Source organism: Gallus gallus, chromosome 23, assembly GCF_016699485.2.
Source record: "Gallus gallus isolate bGalGal1 chromosome 23, bGalGal1.mat.broiler.GRCg7b, whole genome shotgun sequence".
Taxonomy (NCBI): Eukaryota; Metazoa; Chordata; class Aves; order Galliformes; family Phasianidae; genus Gallus; species Gallus gallus.
The window spans coordinates 4235499-4248647 of NC_052554.1; the positions used below are offsets into that span (position 1 = coordinate 4235499).

At 53.7% G+C, this 13149-nt stretch overlaps 1 protein-coding gene across 2 annotated transcripts in view; it reads left to right on the forward strand.

Moving 5' to 3' along the window:
* Positions 1-13149, forward strand: part of GRIK3 (glutamate ionotropic receptor kainate type subunit 3) — a 72604-nt gene that overhangs the window by 22448 nt on the left and 37007 nt on the right. The gene's annotated exons all lie outside the window — the stretch shown is intronic.

Consider the following 13149-nt stretch of genomic DNA (forward strand, 5'->3'; position numbering starts at 1 on the left):
GCTTTGCAGACAGCTGTATTTACTGAGCTGTGCTGGGTGAGCACATTGCCACCTTCAGCTGCTCCCCCAGGTGTGGGGCAGGGAGGTACGGGGGTCTGGGATCTGCCCCTGGTGCTCCTGCATGCTGCAACTGCAGACAACCAGCAGTGGACCTGGGAAGCCCTCGGGACCTCTTTGTAGGGAATATCTTTGCTCTTCCTTTTGTCTGCTCGCTTTGTCAGAATGGATGAGTGCCAGCTGGAAGGGGCTGCACGGAGCTGTGTCTGCAGAGCACCGAACGCTGCCACCATCAGTGCAGCAGCACTGGGAGGGCTGCTTCCATGGGCACAGCAATGCCTGGTGCACACTGACACACCAGCCAGGCTCCCAAGGCCCCTTTGGAACACTGTCAGTGCAACCCCGTGCTCCTGCAGAGCCCACCTGCCCTGCCCTGCAGCCTCGCTTGCAGCCTGATGCTCCCATAATAGATCCAAAGCTCTGCAGGGTGTGACGTTGTCTGACCATGCGCCCACCTGAGTGGCTGAAACAATTAATAATATACGCCATCATCAGAATGCACCAATGTGGGACAAAAGGGAGCAGCGGGCACAAGTCCAACCCCAACCCACCCAACCACACCCACCAACCATGTACCCCTGTGCCACATCTCCATCTTCCTGGGCAGCAAAAGACACAGGAGGCCCTTTCTGCTGACTTTCTGAAGACGCTGCATGTGATGTTTGCATCCTCTAAGTCCGGTGGCAGCAGAATACCCGTGATGATGCATGCTCATTAGATGTTGGTGTTAATTGCGTATGCTGTTGAAAGCCGAGGTGTGGTGTTGTGCTGTAGCCTACATGACTCTCAGTGAGGGACGACCAAAGGAGCTTTCTCCTTTGAAGAGCTCAGGGAAGAGATGTCTGTCACTGCAGCTCATGGAAACTTTGCTGCATTATTATTACAGGAGCAGAGGGGATTTGGCACCATCGGTGCAGTCAGTGCTGCCCCCAGCTCAGCCACGTGCTATTCCTCTTCCACTTTCCATCCCCTTCCTAGTTAGCCCGACACGTGCAAAATGTACCTTTAAAAGCCATCTGATCCAAGTGCCTGCAGTGTGCAGGGACACCCACAGCTCCATCAGAGCCTCAGAGCCCCGTGCAGCCCTAAGGCCAGCTGCAGCTCAGCGAAGCTTCTCCCTCCTTGAGACGAATCCCCGAGCACCAGCAGGGAGGGCTGTGGGACACGCTGCTGTTTGCTTTGCACGGAGGTGGAGTGGATGTTCTTTTCTGGCAGGGGAGGCAAACAAAGCTCCTGCAGGCTCAGGTTGCTGCTGACTGCACGGTGCTGTAGGAGAAGTGCCAGCAGGCAGCGCGGGGTGCATCTGTTAGGGCAGCTTCAAGGGTAGACTTGAAAAATTAAGATACAAGAGAGCGTCTGCGGATCTGAAATACCACATCCGTGTCTGCGGATTTGGAGAACGGGCTCGACAGACAATGGAGCATCTGGTTTGCAAAACGCAGACAAAGCCAATAATCAGCCTGATGCTTATTTTTATATCATCATTCACTGCGGTCGCCGTGCCCTGCCTCCCGACAAGCAGCCGATGGGGGGAAGGAGGCAATGGCTGCGGGCAGCACGGGGAGCACGCAGCAAAACGCAGTGCTGTGGGAAAGGCAGCTGAGCTGCGTCCCTGCTGCACAACGTCAGTGCTGCCAGCAGTGCTGGGGCAGCCCCATGGCACGCAGGGTGCTTGCAGCACAGTGTTGACCGGGGCAGGGTGCTGAGATTCGCTGCAGTCGGCGTTGGCAGGGAGAAGCAAAACGACCCGAATGTAAGCGACAAGTGGTGCTCGAGCAGGAAACGGTGCCTCGCTGAACTCTGCACGTAAAATGAGTGGAGAGAGTGGAAACCGTCTGAAGCAATTTGAAGGAGTTTATTGAATCCCCGCAGGGAGCTCCAGATGGTCTGTGTGGCCAAAGCCGCGCTTGTTGCTCATGCAGAAGCTGCACTGAGTTTTCAAGAGCGTTTCTGACAGCAGCACTGTGCAAAGCCCCGCAGCCACACGTTTCCCCTCTTTCCCCACCGAAGCACTTCAGGGCCTCTCAGCAATGCCATGGGACCCCTCCTGCACAGCCCCACGGCGCCGTGCTCAGCTCACGGCCTCCCCATGCTGTGTTCTTTGGGAATCAGACCCGTCCTCAGCCCTGTGTTGCTGCTTTACGATGGCAATCTGTTGTCATTGAGCCGTAGGCTCTTCCATTTGGGTTCTCAGCCGTGTTCGGGCTGTGGCAGCAGATCCTCCAGCATTCTCCCTGAAGTAGGAAGAAAAGTATCCGGCGGCGGCGTTCCCCTATTTGCGCATTTTTAATTGGACCGTAAATCCCACTTTGTTGTGTTTTAGAAGGTTATTTCCCAATAGAACCGTCTCTCCTCTGATGAGGGCAGAGATTTATTACCCAATTTCTGAGCTTTATGTTTCCCTTTCGGTGTGTTGCTTTAGCAGCTCCCTGGTTACCCACACAGCCCCTTTTCCCCGTCGTTTTACAGCTGTATTTCCCCCAGCTCCTCCTCACAGTGTGGCTGTCCCAGCATCTCTCCAGGACTCAGTCTGGCCCTCCCATGCCCCATTCCCACCTTCTCTCTTTGAGATGCCCCTAACCAGGCACTGCTCTGCAGTACTGCAGTGCTTTTACAGCTCCGGCCCTCGGCGCTCTGCACAGCACCTCACAGAAAGGACATCTGAGGGTTTATTTTCATACCCCCACAGAGAACACAGGGGTGACCTTCAATCCAGCTGGTGGTCATTAATCAATGGGTACAGCCACCGCAGTGCCCTACAGGAACAGCCAGAAGCCCTCACCACTCAGCAGTGTTTGAACCAATGAGGAGCAATGGGAGCCACAGCTGATTTGGGTACCAACACCACGCAGCTCAGTGGTGAAGTCAGTTCCCCAGGTGTCCTCATGGTTGGTGCAGTCCCTCCTGGGAGCTGAGCTGCTTGCAGACCCCTCTGCACACCCTGGTGGCGTTTGTTCGAGGAAACATCTTGCTGCCACACACTGAAGAAGCCCCGTTCTCCACTGTTATATCAGCCTGCTTATACAAAATATCTCAGTGCAGACTTCGAAGGTGGCAGGGGAGCCCCAGGAGCTAATTGGCCCCGTTGTTTCCAGCACTGCTTCTGGCACAGCTCTGCAATCAGAGCAGGAGCAGCGTCAGCTGTTGGCGTGTGACGCTGCTCAAAAGAATGAGAGCTCACAGAATAATTCAGCACAGCTGAGAAAAATGGGCTTTCTTCACCCCTCGTGGAAAAGGCTGTGATGTTTCCACGGGTGCTGAGTGAGCACCGGGAGGACCACAGAATCACTGAGTCTGGAAAAGCCCACCCGGATCCCCCAGCACAACCCCAGCCCACCCCAATACCCACTGACCGTGTCCCCAGGTGCCACATCCCCATGGCTCTGAACACCTCCAGGGATGGAGAGCCACCTGGGCAGCTGTGCCACTGCATCACTGCTCTTCTGAGAAGCAATCTTTCCCAATATCCAACCTGACCCTCTCCTGGCACAACTTAATGCAGCTCAGACAGGATCCCGTGGGCTCAGAGAACTCAGCTGGAATGAAGAGCACGGCGTGTTAATCCCGTTAGGGCTTCCACACTCCTCCCGGAGCGTATTGCAGTGTCATTACTGCATTAAGGCTCAGCTACACAAAGCAGGAGCAGGGGCTGAACCAGCAGGATTTGGGGTTTCGTGAAGGCTGCTGTCTCCGAGATAATGCATTATTTTCATCTCCGTTTGAAAGCATTAACAAAAAATGTGTTAGCTCAGTGTGAACGCTTTAGGAAGAGCCTCCCCGAATGCAAAGTGCTGAGCGCACAAGCTTGAGTGCACCCAAATTGACTCACGTTTTTGGGGAAGCACACACTTAATTACTACCATATAGAGAAGGATTACAGCTATCAGAAGTGTGTGAGGTGAACGTGGGAGGGCACGGCCATGGGTGTGCTGGGAGATGGCAGTGAAGGGGACATGGATGGGGGGGATGGGTGCACACAGCCTGAACCCAGCAGCAGCACCACTGGCATGAAAAGACAACAATAGCCTCGAAACATCCGATGAAAATGGCAAGTTTTGACTAAGAAAGCATATATGGCTTCTCCTACCACCCCTATTGGTAATGCTTTACCCGTGCTTCGGCTCATGCTCCTAAATAATGTCAATATCAGGTTGGATATTAGGAGAAATTTCTGCTCAAATAGTGGTGATGAGTTGGCACAGCTGCCCAGGGAGTGGTGGGTCCCCATCCCCAGAGGTGTGCAGAACCACAGGGATGTGGCACTCAGGGATATGGTCAGTGAGCACGGGGGGGGGGGGGGGGGGGTCAGCTGGGGTTGGAGTTGGGGATCTGAGTGGGCTTTTCTGACCTCACTGATTCTATGCGTGTCCCCAAAAGGCAGGCTGCTCCTGCTGAGCAGGAAGGCACAAGGAATTCTGATCTCTGCTGCCCTGTGCACTTCTGTCCCGTCTGAGAGTTTGGCTCTTTGCCTGGGATTAAGCTCCAGAAGTTCTGATGCATTTTGCTGTAGCTCTCAGCTACAAACACAGCCACTTCCCCGGCTGCCCTGCTGCCTTCCAGCCCCATGGCTGTGCTCGCAAAGCAGCTGCTGTCTGAGCTCACACACCTGGAAGGACACACAGGCATTTGAAAACGTCACTGGAGAGAAAAGCTGCAAAGAGTTCCATACCAGAGGGCTCTGCTTGGCCAGTCAGGCCAATAATTCCCCTTCTTACCCTTTGCTTAATGCTTTCGGTGCCTGCCTGAAACCAGGAGCTCAATATCAAGCACCGCTTCTCCTTCCCTGCTCGGCTCTGCACTGCTTAGGGGCAACAAACACTCAAACCAGCAGAAGCTGTTGTCTAAAAATAAAGTGAGCAGCAGCCGAGCACCCCCAGCTCAGCCCCTCACCCCATCCCCAGCTGCATTTTAGGAGCAATAAGTGATCCCCCAGCTGCTCAAGTGCTAACACGGCAGTGGTTTGATTCCCCACTCCCATTGCTGTTCCACCTGAGAAAAGCAATTACAGCTGAGAGCTTGTCATGCTCTGCCTGGTGCTGTGGCCCCAGGGAGCCGGCACAGTGCTCAGCCCCAGCTGTGCTCAGCTGTGCTGCAGGTGATGGTGCTCTGAACGGAGCAGCCCCACAGCCCACCCGCAGCACTCAGGGCTGGTGGGCGCATGGATGCCAGTTGGATTCTTAGTTGCTGCCGGCAGGCAATGCACAGAAGGGAGTGAGATGTTGGCTGATAACTGGCACGGATTTCCACCCTGGGAATATCTGTCCTTTCGTCGGCTGAGGGTTTTCAGTGTGTAAAACAGCTTCACGGGAGCTCAAAGGCAGCACAGACCCCGGGGTTCCTGCAGGGTGAACCCGAGACCTTTTCCTCCCTGTGCATTTCTGAGTGCTTTCCTGGTGGCACAGCACTGCCAGGCCGTACCGCGCAGCTTTGTGCTGCTTGTTCCATTCGTTGTGCAGCCCACCAGGAGAGCACATAACAACAGTTCCCTTTCTTTTGAAAGGACAAATCAAGGGGGGGTGGCCCAGAGCAGCTGCACTGCCCCGGTGCTGCCATGGGTTGGGGGACAGCAGCGGAGCTCGTATGGACCGTGCTGAGCTGGGCTCAGTTCGGTGATCCTGAGTGCAGACCCATCCTTCTGAGCCACGATTCCACCACCTGCAAACAGACTTCAAACCCACTCCTTCCCCTCCTTGCCGTGGATAGCTGCTGTCGTTTTGTCTCTTTAAACTATAAAGCCACAGCGTTCTCTTTATAGTACAAAGCCCAGCGAAACGCTGAGCGGTGGGGTTATTCCAACTCATTGTCTGGTGAGATGAGATTGAGGTCAGGCCTTGAAGTATTTCCACAGACAGCATTTAAGAAGCAAAATAATTCACACCGCGCTTCCTGGGAGCGGCTGCATGAGAGGGAACCGCATCCCCGCCCACCCCTCCCTGCATGGGAAGTGGGGGTTGATGGGGCACCCGCAGGAGGATCCCTATGTCTGCTGTGCTCCCCCACGTAGTGCTGGGCTGGGAGATGCCAGAAGCACCTTTTCCAAACAGCCTTTAAGTGTACTGCACGCATGAAGAGTAAAGATGCTCCGTGTGACAACAGAACCGTCTCTCTCCGAATTTGCTTTCGCGTGGTCCGCTCTGTGCATTCATCTCAGGGTCTCTTGCTCAGCACTATGGGACTGGAGGCACCGTTTGGGCTTTGCAGTGATCTGCATGTGAGGGGATAAGAGGGGTTCAGGTCTCTGGGCTCAGCTCCACGTGCAGGAGGAGGAGGAGGAGCGTTTTGCCCAACGTTGCGTGCTTCCCACGCAGCCCACCGCGCACTGCAGGCACACCGTGGGGGGGAGAAGGCTCCTGGGCACTGCACATGGATGGGGTGGGCAGCGGGCAGCCTTCACTCCCAGCTTTCCTGTTTCTCAGAACCCTCTCCCTTGAATGCTGCTTAATTGAAGCCAAATTCAGCTCGCTGCACCCCACACTCCCTCTGCGCCTCCCACCCACATGCAGCCCTTCCTCCCGAGTTCACCCAACTCTCATCAATCCCCTTTCCCATTGAGCTCACTCCATTCTCAGCTCATCACTCCCTGCTTACCCCTTCGTGCCCAACAAATGGTACACAGGAAATAACGATTCTCCTAAAAGGAAGGGAATTGCAGCAAAAAAAGCCACTTTGGGAAAAGCAGGAGGCGGTCATCTCCTGTGCCAAGGCAGCCCCCCTCTCACCTGCAACGTCTGACCCTGTGTGTGCCCCACAGAGCTGCAGCCACACAGCGGTGCAGACCGCAGGTGGGCAATGCAGACCCCTACCCATCACAGCAGCTGTAACTCAGTGCATGGCCCTCACCCCAGTAACCCCCAGCCCTGCCCAGCCCTGCACAGCAGCTTGCTCCACACGACTCTCGTTACAGTGGCGCATTGCATCTCATTAATTAGCTCCACACGGATCAATATCATCCCTGGGAAGCCATCATGCAGCAATACACGACCAAGTGCCCACACAGCCCCCGGGCTTTGGGCTGGGGTCAGCACAGAGCAGCTCACCCACTGCCCTTCACGGTAAAGTTGGGAGCCCTCAGCAACAATGCCCCTTTTGCATTGCATATGAATCCTTTCATTAAGTTTTCCTCTCCCACCTCCTCTGTAAATGGAGCATTCTTGAAGTTTCCCCTTTTCTGAGCTACCAAACCCATAATTGACCCGCTTCAGTTTGCGAGCTGCTCGGTTGGCTCAGTGGCATTAATGAACACGCAGCTCCATGAGCTCTCACTGGGTGCAGTTCAGGCTCCGCTGCTCTCAGCTCTGCCCCCGTGGCAGTCGGATCCCTGCAGCCCCCCATTGCAGGGGGCACAGACGGCTCCTGGGCTCTGCCACCTGTTTTGTTCTCCTCTACCAGAGGGAAAGGTCTTCTTTTGGCCCATTCTGAATGTTTCTGGGACACTCAAGTTCTCCTGCAGCTCCAGGCGCATCCCTCCACTCCATGTGTGGTTTGTGAGCAGAGAGTGAGGGATGGGGAAATGAAATCTATTACAGAGCTTTCATCTCTTTCCCTGCAGAGGAGTTTGGGCAGAGGGACGCAGCAGAAACCACCTTTCCAGAGAACTCTGTGCTTTTTTCCCCTCTCTCAATGCTTTCTATTACAAAGAGTGGGGAGGGACAGACAGGACGCCAACCAGGAGGACCCCACTATGGGTTTGGGATTCTCAGCTCCATAACAGAGCTCTGTTTGCCAATCAAACCCCGTATCTATCAGGAGCGAATTCTCAGCAGGTGGCACAACAATCTTGCAAAACCGAACTGTTAAATATTTAGGGCAGATGACAAACAATATGTCATAATATTTGCAGAGCCTCGTTTGCTATTCCGCTCCTCATCTCGCCGTTTTTGGAGGCATCCACAGGAGAATGGGAAACAATTGAGTGCCACTATTTGGTTACGTTGTGAATGAAGTGTAGGATTTAATTTCGATTCCTTAAGCCTAATATTGCAATGCTGCACGCCAGGTGGATTTTAACATTTATTAGCTGGGGCCTCGCAATGAATATTTAAGAGGAATTTAATTAACATGCGGGAACTCTGATTTTAATTGGGTTTGGGGTTTTATTTCAGACTTCATTCCAGTGTGGGACACCTCTGCGTTCCACTCCCACTTCCAGGCAGTGCTGCCAGGACAGCTGCTGAGCATACACAGCCCCAGAAAGGCTCGGGGAGCAGAGCAGTGACAGTGTGGCAGGGCGCGACATAGGGAAACACTGTGGGTCAGTTCTGTATTGGTGGCAACCCCAGCAAAAACAGATCCAGATCTACATGCTCCTGTCTCATACACCCAGCTCTGCTCCCACCTGCACCCAGTTCTATCTCATGGACCCAGCTTTGCTATCCCATGCATCCAGCTCTATCCCATGCATCCATCTCTGCTATCCCCTGCACCCAGTGTTGCCCCCACCTGCACCCAGAGCTGCTGTGCCACACTGTGCATTGGGTAAGCCTGACTCTTCCTGGCATTTCCATCGCCCTTACCTTGATGGAATCTACTCCTAGGAGACCACGATGACACTTTTTTTAATTAATTAATTGAGCCTGCTTAAAAGAAAGAAAAAAAAAAAAAAAAAAAGCCCGTTCCATTTTAATCACGTTCTATGCAAATGAGAAATGTAAATATCATTAGGAGATCTGTTGCTCGCTTAATTCCTTTCTGCTGTAGCACTGCAGAAGGCCTTTGATCTCCGCTCGGCGCTTTGATCCGCTCTTGGCCGGGGCTGCTGCGAGGGCACAGAGCTCACCCCGTGCAAACGAGGAGCAGTGCCAGGAGCTGCAGCAGCCCCACCCCGACCCACAGTGCCCCCGCATTGCCCCGGTGCACCGGCAGCCCCCCACCCCTTCCGTCCCCCCACCACAACCCGGCAGTGGGGACACAGAGCCAGACCCTGTAGTTCCCTGCGGGTGTCCCATTGGGCACAGCCCCTCAGCCCGCCCTGATCTACTCCTCGTTACAGAACGAGCCGCCAAATTCCATTAATTTCTCATTTAGTGAGGCTAAAGTGCTGATACATACATTTTAGCTACAGTGCTCTTAATCAGTTAATTTAACCAGAAACATTAATAATGTATTTCTTTGCCACTTGACTGCTCATCCGTTAAACGGCTTATCCATAGGAGAAGGATGTCACCCCTCGCGACGTGGAGTACCTAATACAGTGCAAATGAAATAAGATTTTGCATATTTAATATGAGGATGAAGAAAGAGGGAGATGCCGTCTCCTGGGAGCTGCACTGCGCGGCTCGGCGCCGAGCTGGGCGTGCTGCCCTGGCAGGAGGAAATCCCTCCTTACGGGACATCAGCTGCACAGATTTCATTTTCTGCTCGGATTCATCTCCTTGGCGTTACTCAGCAAATACCTGGCTGTCCCTGTGCTGCTCAGTGGGGGCAGCTCTGATGCCGGCATCACCCCCACTCCCTCACCATGGGGTCACAGACTAAGGGAAGCTGTGTCCAGGGTTGGAGTGTTCTGTGGGAACAGCTTCTTAGGAAACGTAGAAGAATGTGGGGGGGGGGAATAAGTAGTTGTTGCTCTTCTTTTCCTCTGTAGCAATATTGCCTGTGCATTCTGTTGCCTCCATCGCATTTGGTACTATTGCAGTGGCCACGTGCTGAGCAGGCAGTCCTGGTAGTAGTCCTACACCAGGAGAGGGTCAGGTTGGATAGTAGGAGAAATTCCTTCTCCAAGAGTGGGGATGCATTGGCACAGGCTGTGCTGGGAGTGCTGGCATCACCATCCCTGGAGGTGTTCAGAACCGGAGGGATGTGGCAATGAGGGATGTATGGGCGTGGGGTTGGACTTTGGGATCTGAGAGGTCTTCTCCAGCCTGAATGATTCTGTGATTCTACGACTGGGCAGTGTTCACTCCGTCCTCTGGGCACAACTTCAGGGAGCCCTTTGCTCCCCACCGGTGCTTTCCCATTTCTCCCTGAGGGTTCACACACAGCCCTGGGGACACACAAAGCAAAGCAGTGCCGTCCCCTCACTGCACCACTCCCAGCAGTGGGAGCAAAGCCCCAAACCTCCCCTGGCGGATGCACAGGCAGGAGATGTGCAAGGCTCAGCCCCGTGCTCACACCATCCCCAAAACAGGGCACAGCAGAAGGGGACGAAGTGCCACCCCAGGGCGCAGGGCGAGGGGAGGCAGCAGCTCCTGCACTGCACCCAGCGAGAGCGCTTTCAAACCCAGCACTTCTGCCAGGATGTCACACGGAAAGGCTGTCAGAAAGCTGTCTAAATGTGTTAACAACACTGTCAGCGGGGGAGAGAGAAGTGTTATCAGAATGGTTGTTCTTCAGAGCTAAATAACTCCGCGATTTTGTGCGGAGTAGAAGATGAGATGGCACCATGCACCGAGCGCTGGAGGAAGTTCTTGCTGAGGATGGAGCTGTTTGTTTTGTTAAAAACGGGGGAGAGGGGAGGAAGGGAAAACCTCAACGGCTCTGACTTTCCTGACCCGGCTTCCTGCAAAGCTGAAAGCAGCTCTGATTGCACTCAACACAGCAGAGCTGAGAGGGTGAAGCAGAGGATGGGGCCCGGACACAGCTCTGCTCTCCTGGCACAGCTTTGGATTCCCACCAGCCCTGGTCGGGATGGGGCAGCAGTGCTGGGCTCAGCACAGGTTTGGGCTCAGCTGTGCTCAGCCCTTCCCAGAGCTCCACATCCCAGGCACAGCTTCAGCCTTTTGCTTTGGGTTCTCGTTATGAATTGCTGCTCAATTCCCACCTCAGCAGCAGTGTCAGTGGCCATCCAGTCAGACTGAGTAACACAAAATAATAAGACATGAAGCAGATCCTAATTAGTGTGCTTTCTCATCTGCTGATTGACATTCTCTGGAGAGCAATTAGCCTACTCTAAAGGGAAAAGACAAACATTTACTTAACCTGCCTGGTGATTGATACCTGAACTCCAAGAAGTCAGAATCCCAGCCATTGCTGGGATGTGATGACTCAGTGTTGCTCCCCGTGCCTTCCCCAGATACTGCAGAAAAGCACAGAGCTGCAGTGCATGGAGCCCACCCAAAGACCTGCACTGCCACTCTGAGCATCCCATCCCGCACTCCCCAGTCTGCTCCACCACCAGCTGCTTACAGTGAGTGCTGATGATGGAGAGCATCCAGCAGCACTCTGCGCTCTGCACTGGGGCATCTCCCATGGGCTGGTTCCCAGATCTGATTCCCATCATACCAAACATGGCACAAAAAGAAGGTTTTGGGGGAAAAAAAAAAAATACATGCAAACGAACACAGTCTGAACCTCATTGTGAGCCGAGCAGCCCATAGCACTGCAGGGTGGATCTGTGTGTCATTGCCTGGGCAAGGGAACAGCACGGTGCCTTCCTGGGTGCACTGTGCAGTGAATGCCCTCCGAACCTCTGCAGGACCGGGTGCTGCCAGCATCCCTGAACTCAGCACAGGACTGTGAGTGAGCGGGAGGAGGAGATGTGATCTGCAGAGACAAAGATGCCATCAGGGAGCAGCAGCCACTGATCTCCCCAGCACTGGAAATAACTTCAGCAGCACCGGGGCGGAGACAGAACCAGCTGAGTGAGAGGCAGCCACACCAGAGTGCCTTTAGTTTTACTATCTCTGATAAAACTGCTTTACAAGTATATAAAAGTGGAAGCTGCTCTACTGTTGGCTTTTTACAGCCTGTTGGCTCTCTGTGTTCCACCCAAGAGGAGCTCAGCACGGCCCCTATCCCCCTGCAGCAATCGCACCCTGCAGAGCCAACAGCCCCTCTGAGCTCCGTCTGCCCTCAGCACCACTGGGAATTCTGGCGTGCCCATGGAATGGCCACTGTATGTTCATTTTGAGGGTAAATGCTCAGTTTTCAGCCCTTGTGCTGACTTCCCTGTGCCTATCAGTGGACAGCTGCTTGCTGGAACCCTGCAGCACATTGCACTGAGGGATGCAGGGGGTCCCAAGTCGGCCCGTGATCTGCAAGCCGATGCCATCCCACAAATCATCTCCACTTCGCTCAAATGGAAAAGCTGCAACAATTATTTTCATAATTAGCTGCCTTTTCAAATTAATGCCAGTTATGCTATGTAATCACGATGAAGATTATGCATTAATCAGCTGTTCCAAGCCGGTTATTAGGCTCTTTAAATAATGATTGCAATGAATATATCTGAAGGAGAGACCCAGAGCCAGGAGAGAGGCAGCACACAGCATCCCTCGGTGCTGAGCACTCAGTGGTGCCTGCTGCTGGCACCTCTGCAAGCACAGATTTCCCCACATCCCGATGTTTGCAGCACCCAGCACTGCAGCCAGAAATATACGGCTCCTGCCTGCCCGCTCCCACTGCCTGGTACTAAATTCAAGCTATTGGGTGGTTACATGGAAAATTTGTTTCTGTCAAAAAACCTATTATATCCAATTGGATGTCTGCAATGGGAATTTATTTGGGCTCAAGCAGCAGTAATCCACGTCGGCAGACCTTCTGTATTGTGCCCTACTAAGACGTGCTGCAAAGGAGCTCTGAAAGCTCCGGGCCTCGTGTCAGCTGCTGGGTGATCGATGGCACACAAGCCCAGTTATCATTCCGGGGTGATGCTGGAAAACAAAAAATCCTTTGCTACAGTGTTCTGGACAGTAAATCTTGGAACAGAAAGGATGAACCGCGTGCTCACTTTATTCCTGCTTATTGTTTCTGGTGTAATACTGAGCAAGAGTCTTCCCTACCCTGTGGAACTTGAAGGAGCCACCAGCGTGCACAGGCTGATAGGGATGAATCCATCTCTCAACACCCAGAGCTTTCAGCAGGATCCGGTGAGCATGGGGCTCTGGGACAGCCATCCCGGGCTCCGGCCCACACTGCTGGGCATCCTATGTTAGTCGTAAGTGGCTCCTTGGAGATCCCATAGGATTGAAATGGGTCTCCAGAGTCTTTCCTTCACTCTTCCCCTCATTGCCCATGTTACTACTGAGACCCAAGATACTTCTTCCCGCTGGAGACATCCAGTGAACAACTCCAATGCCTGCAATGAAATACTTTAGGTCCGCCTTAAATTGAAAAGGAAGATTTTCTTTCCACTAACGAACCCGGAGCCCATCT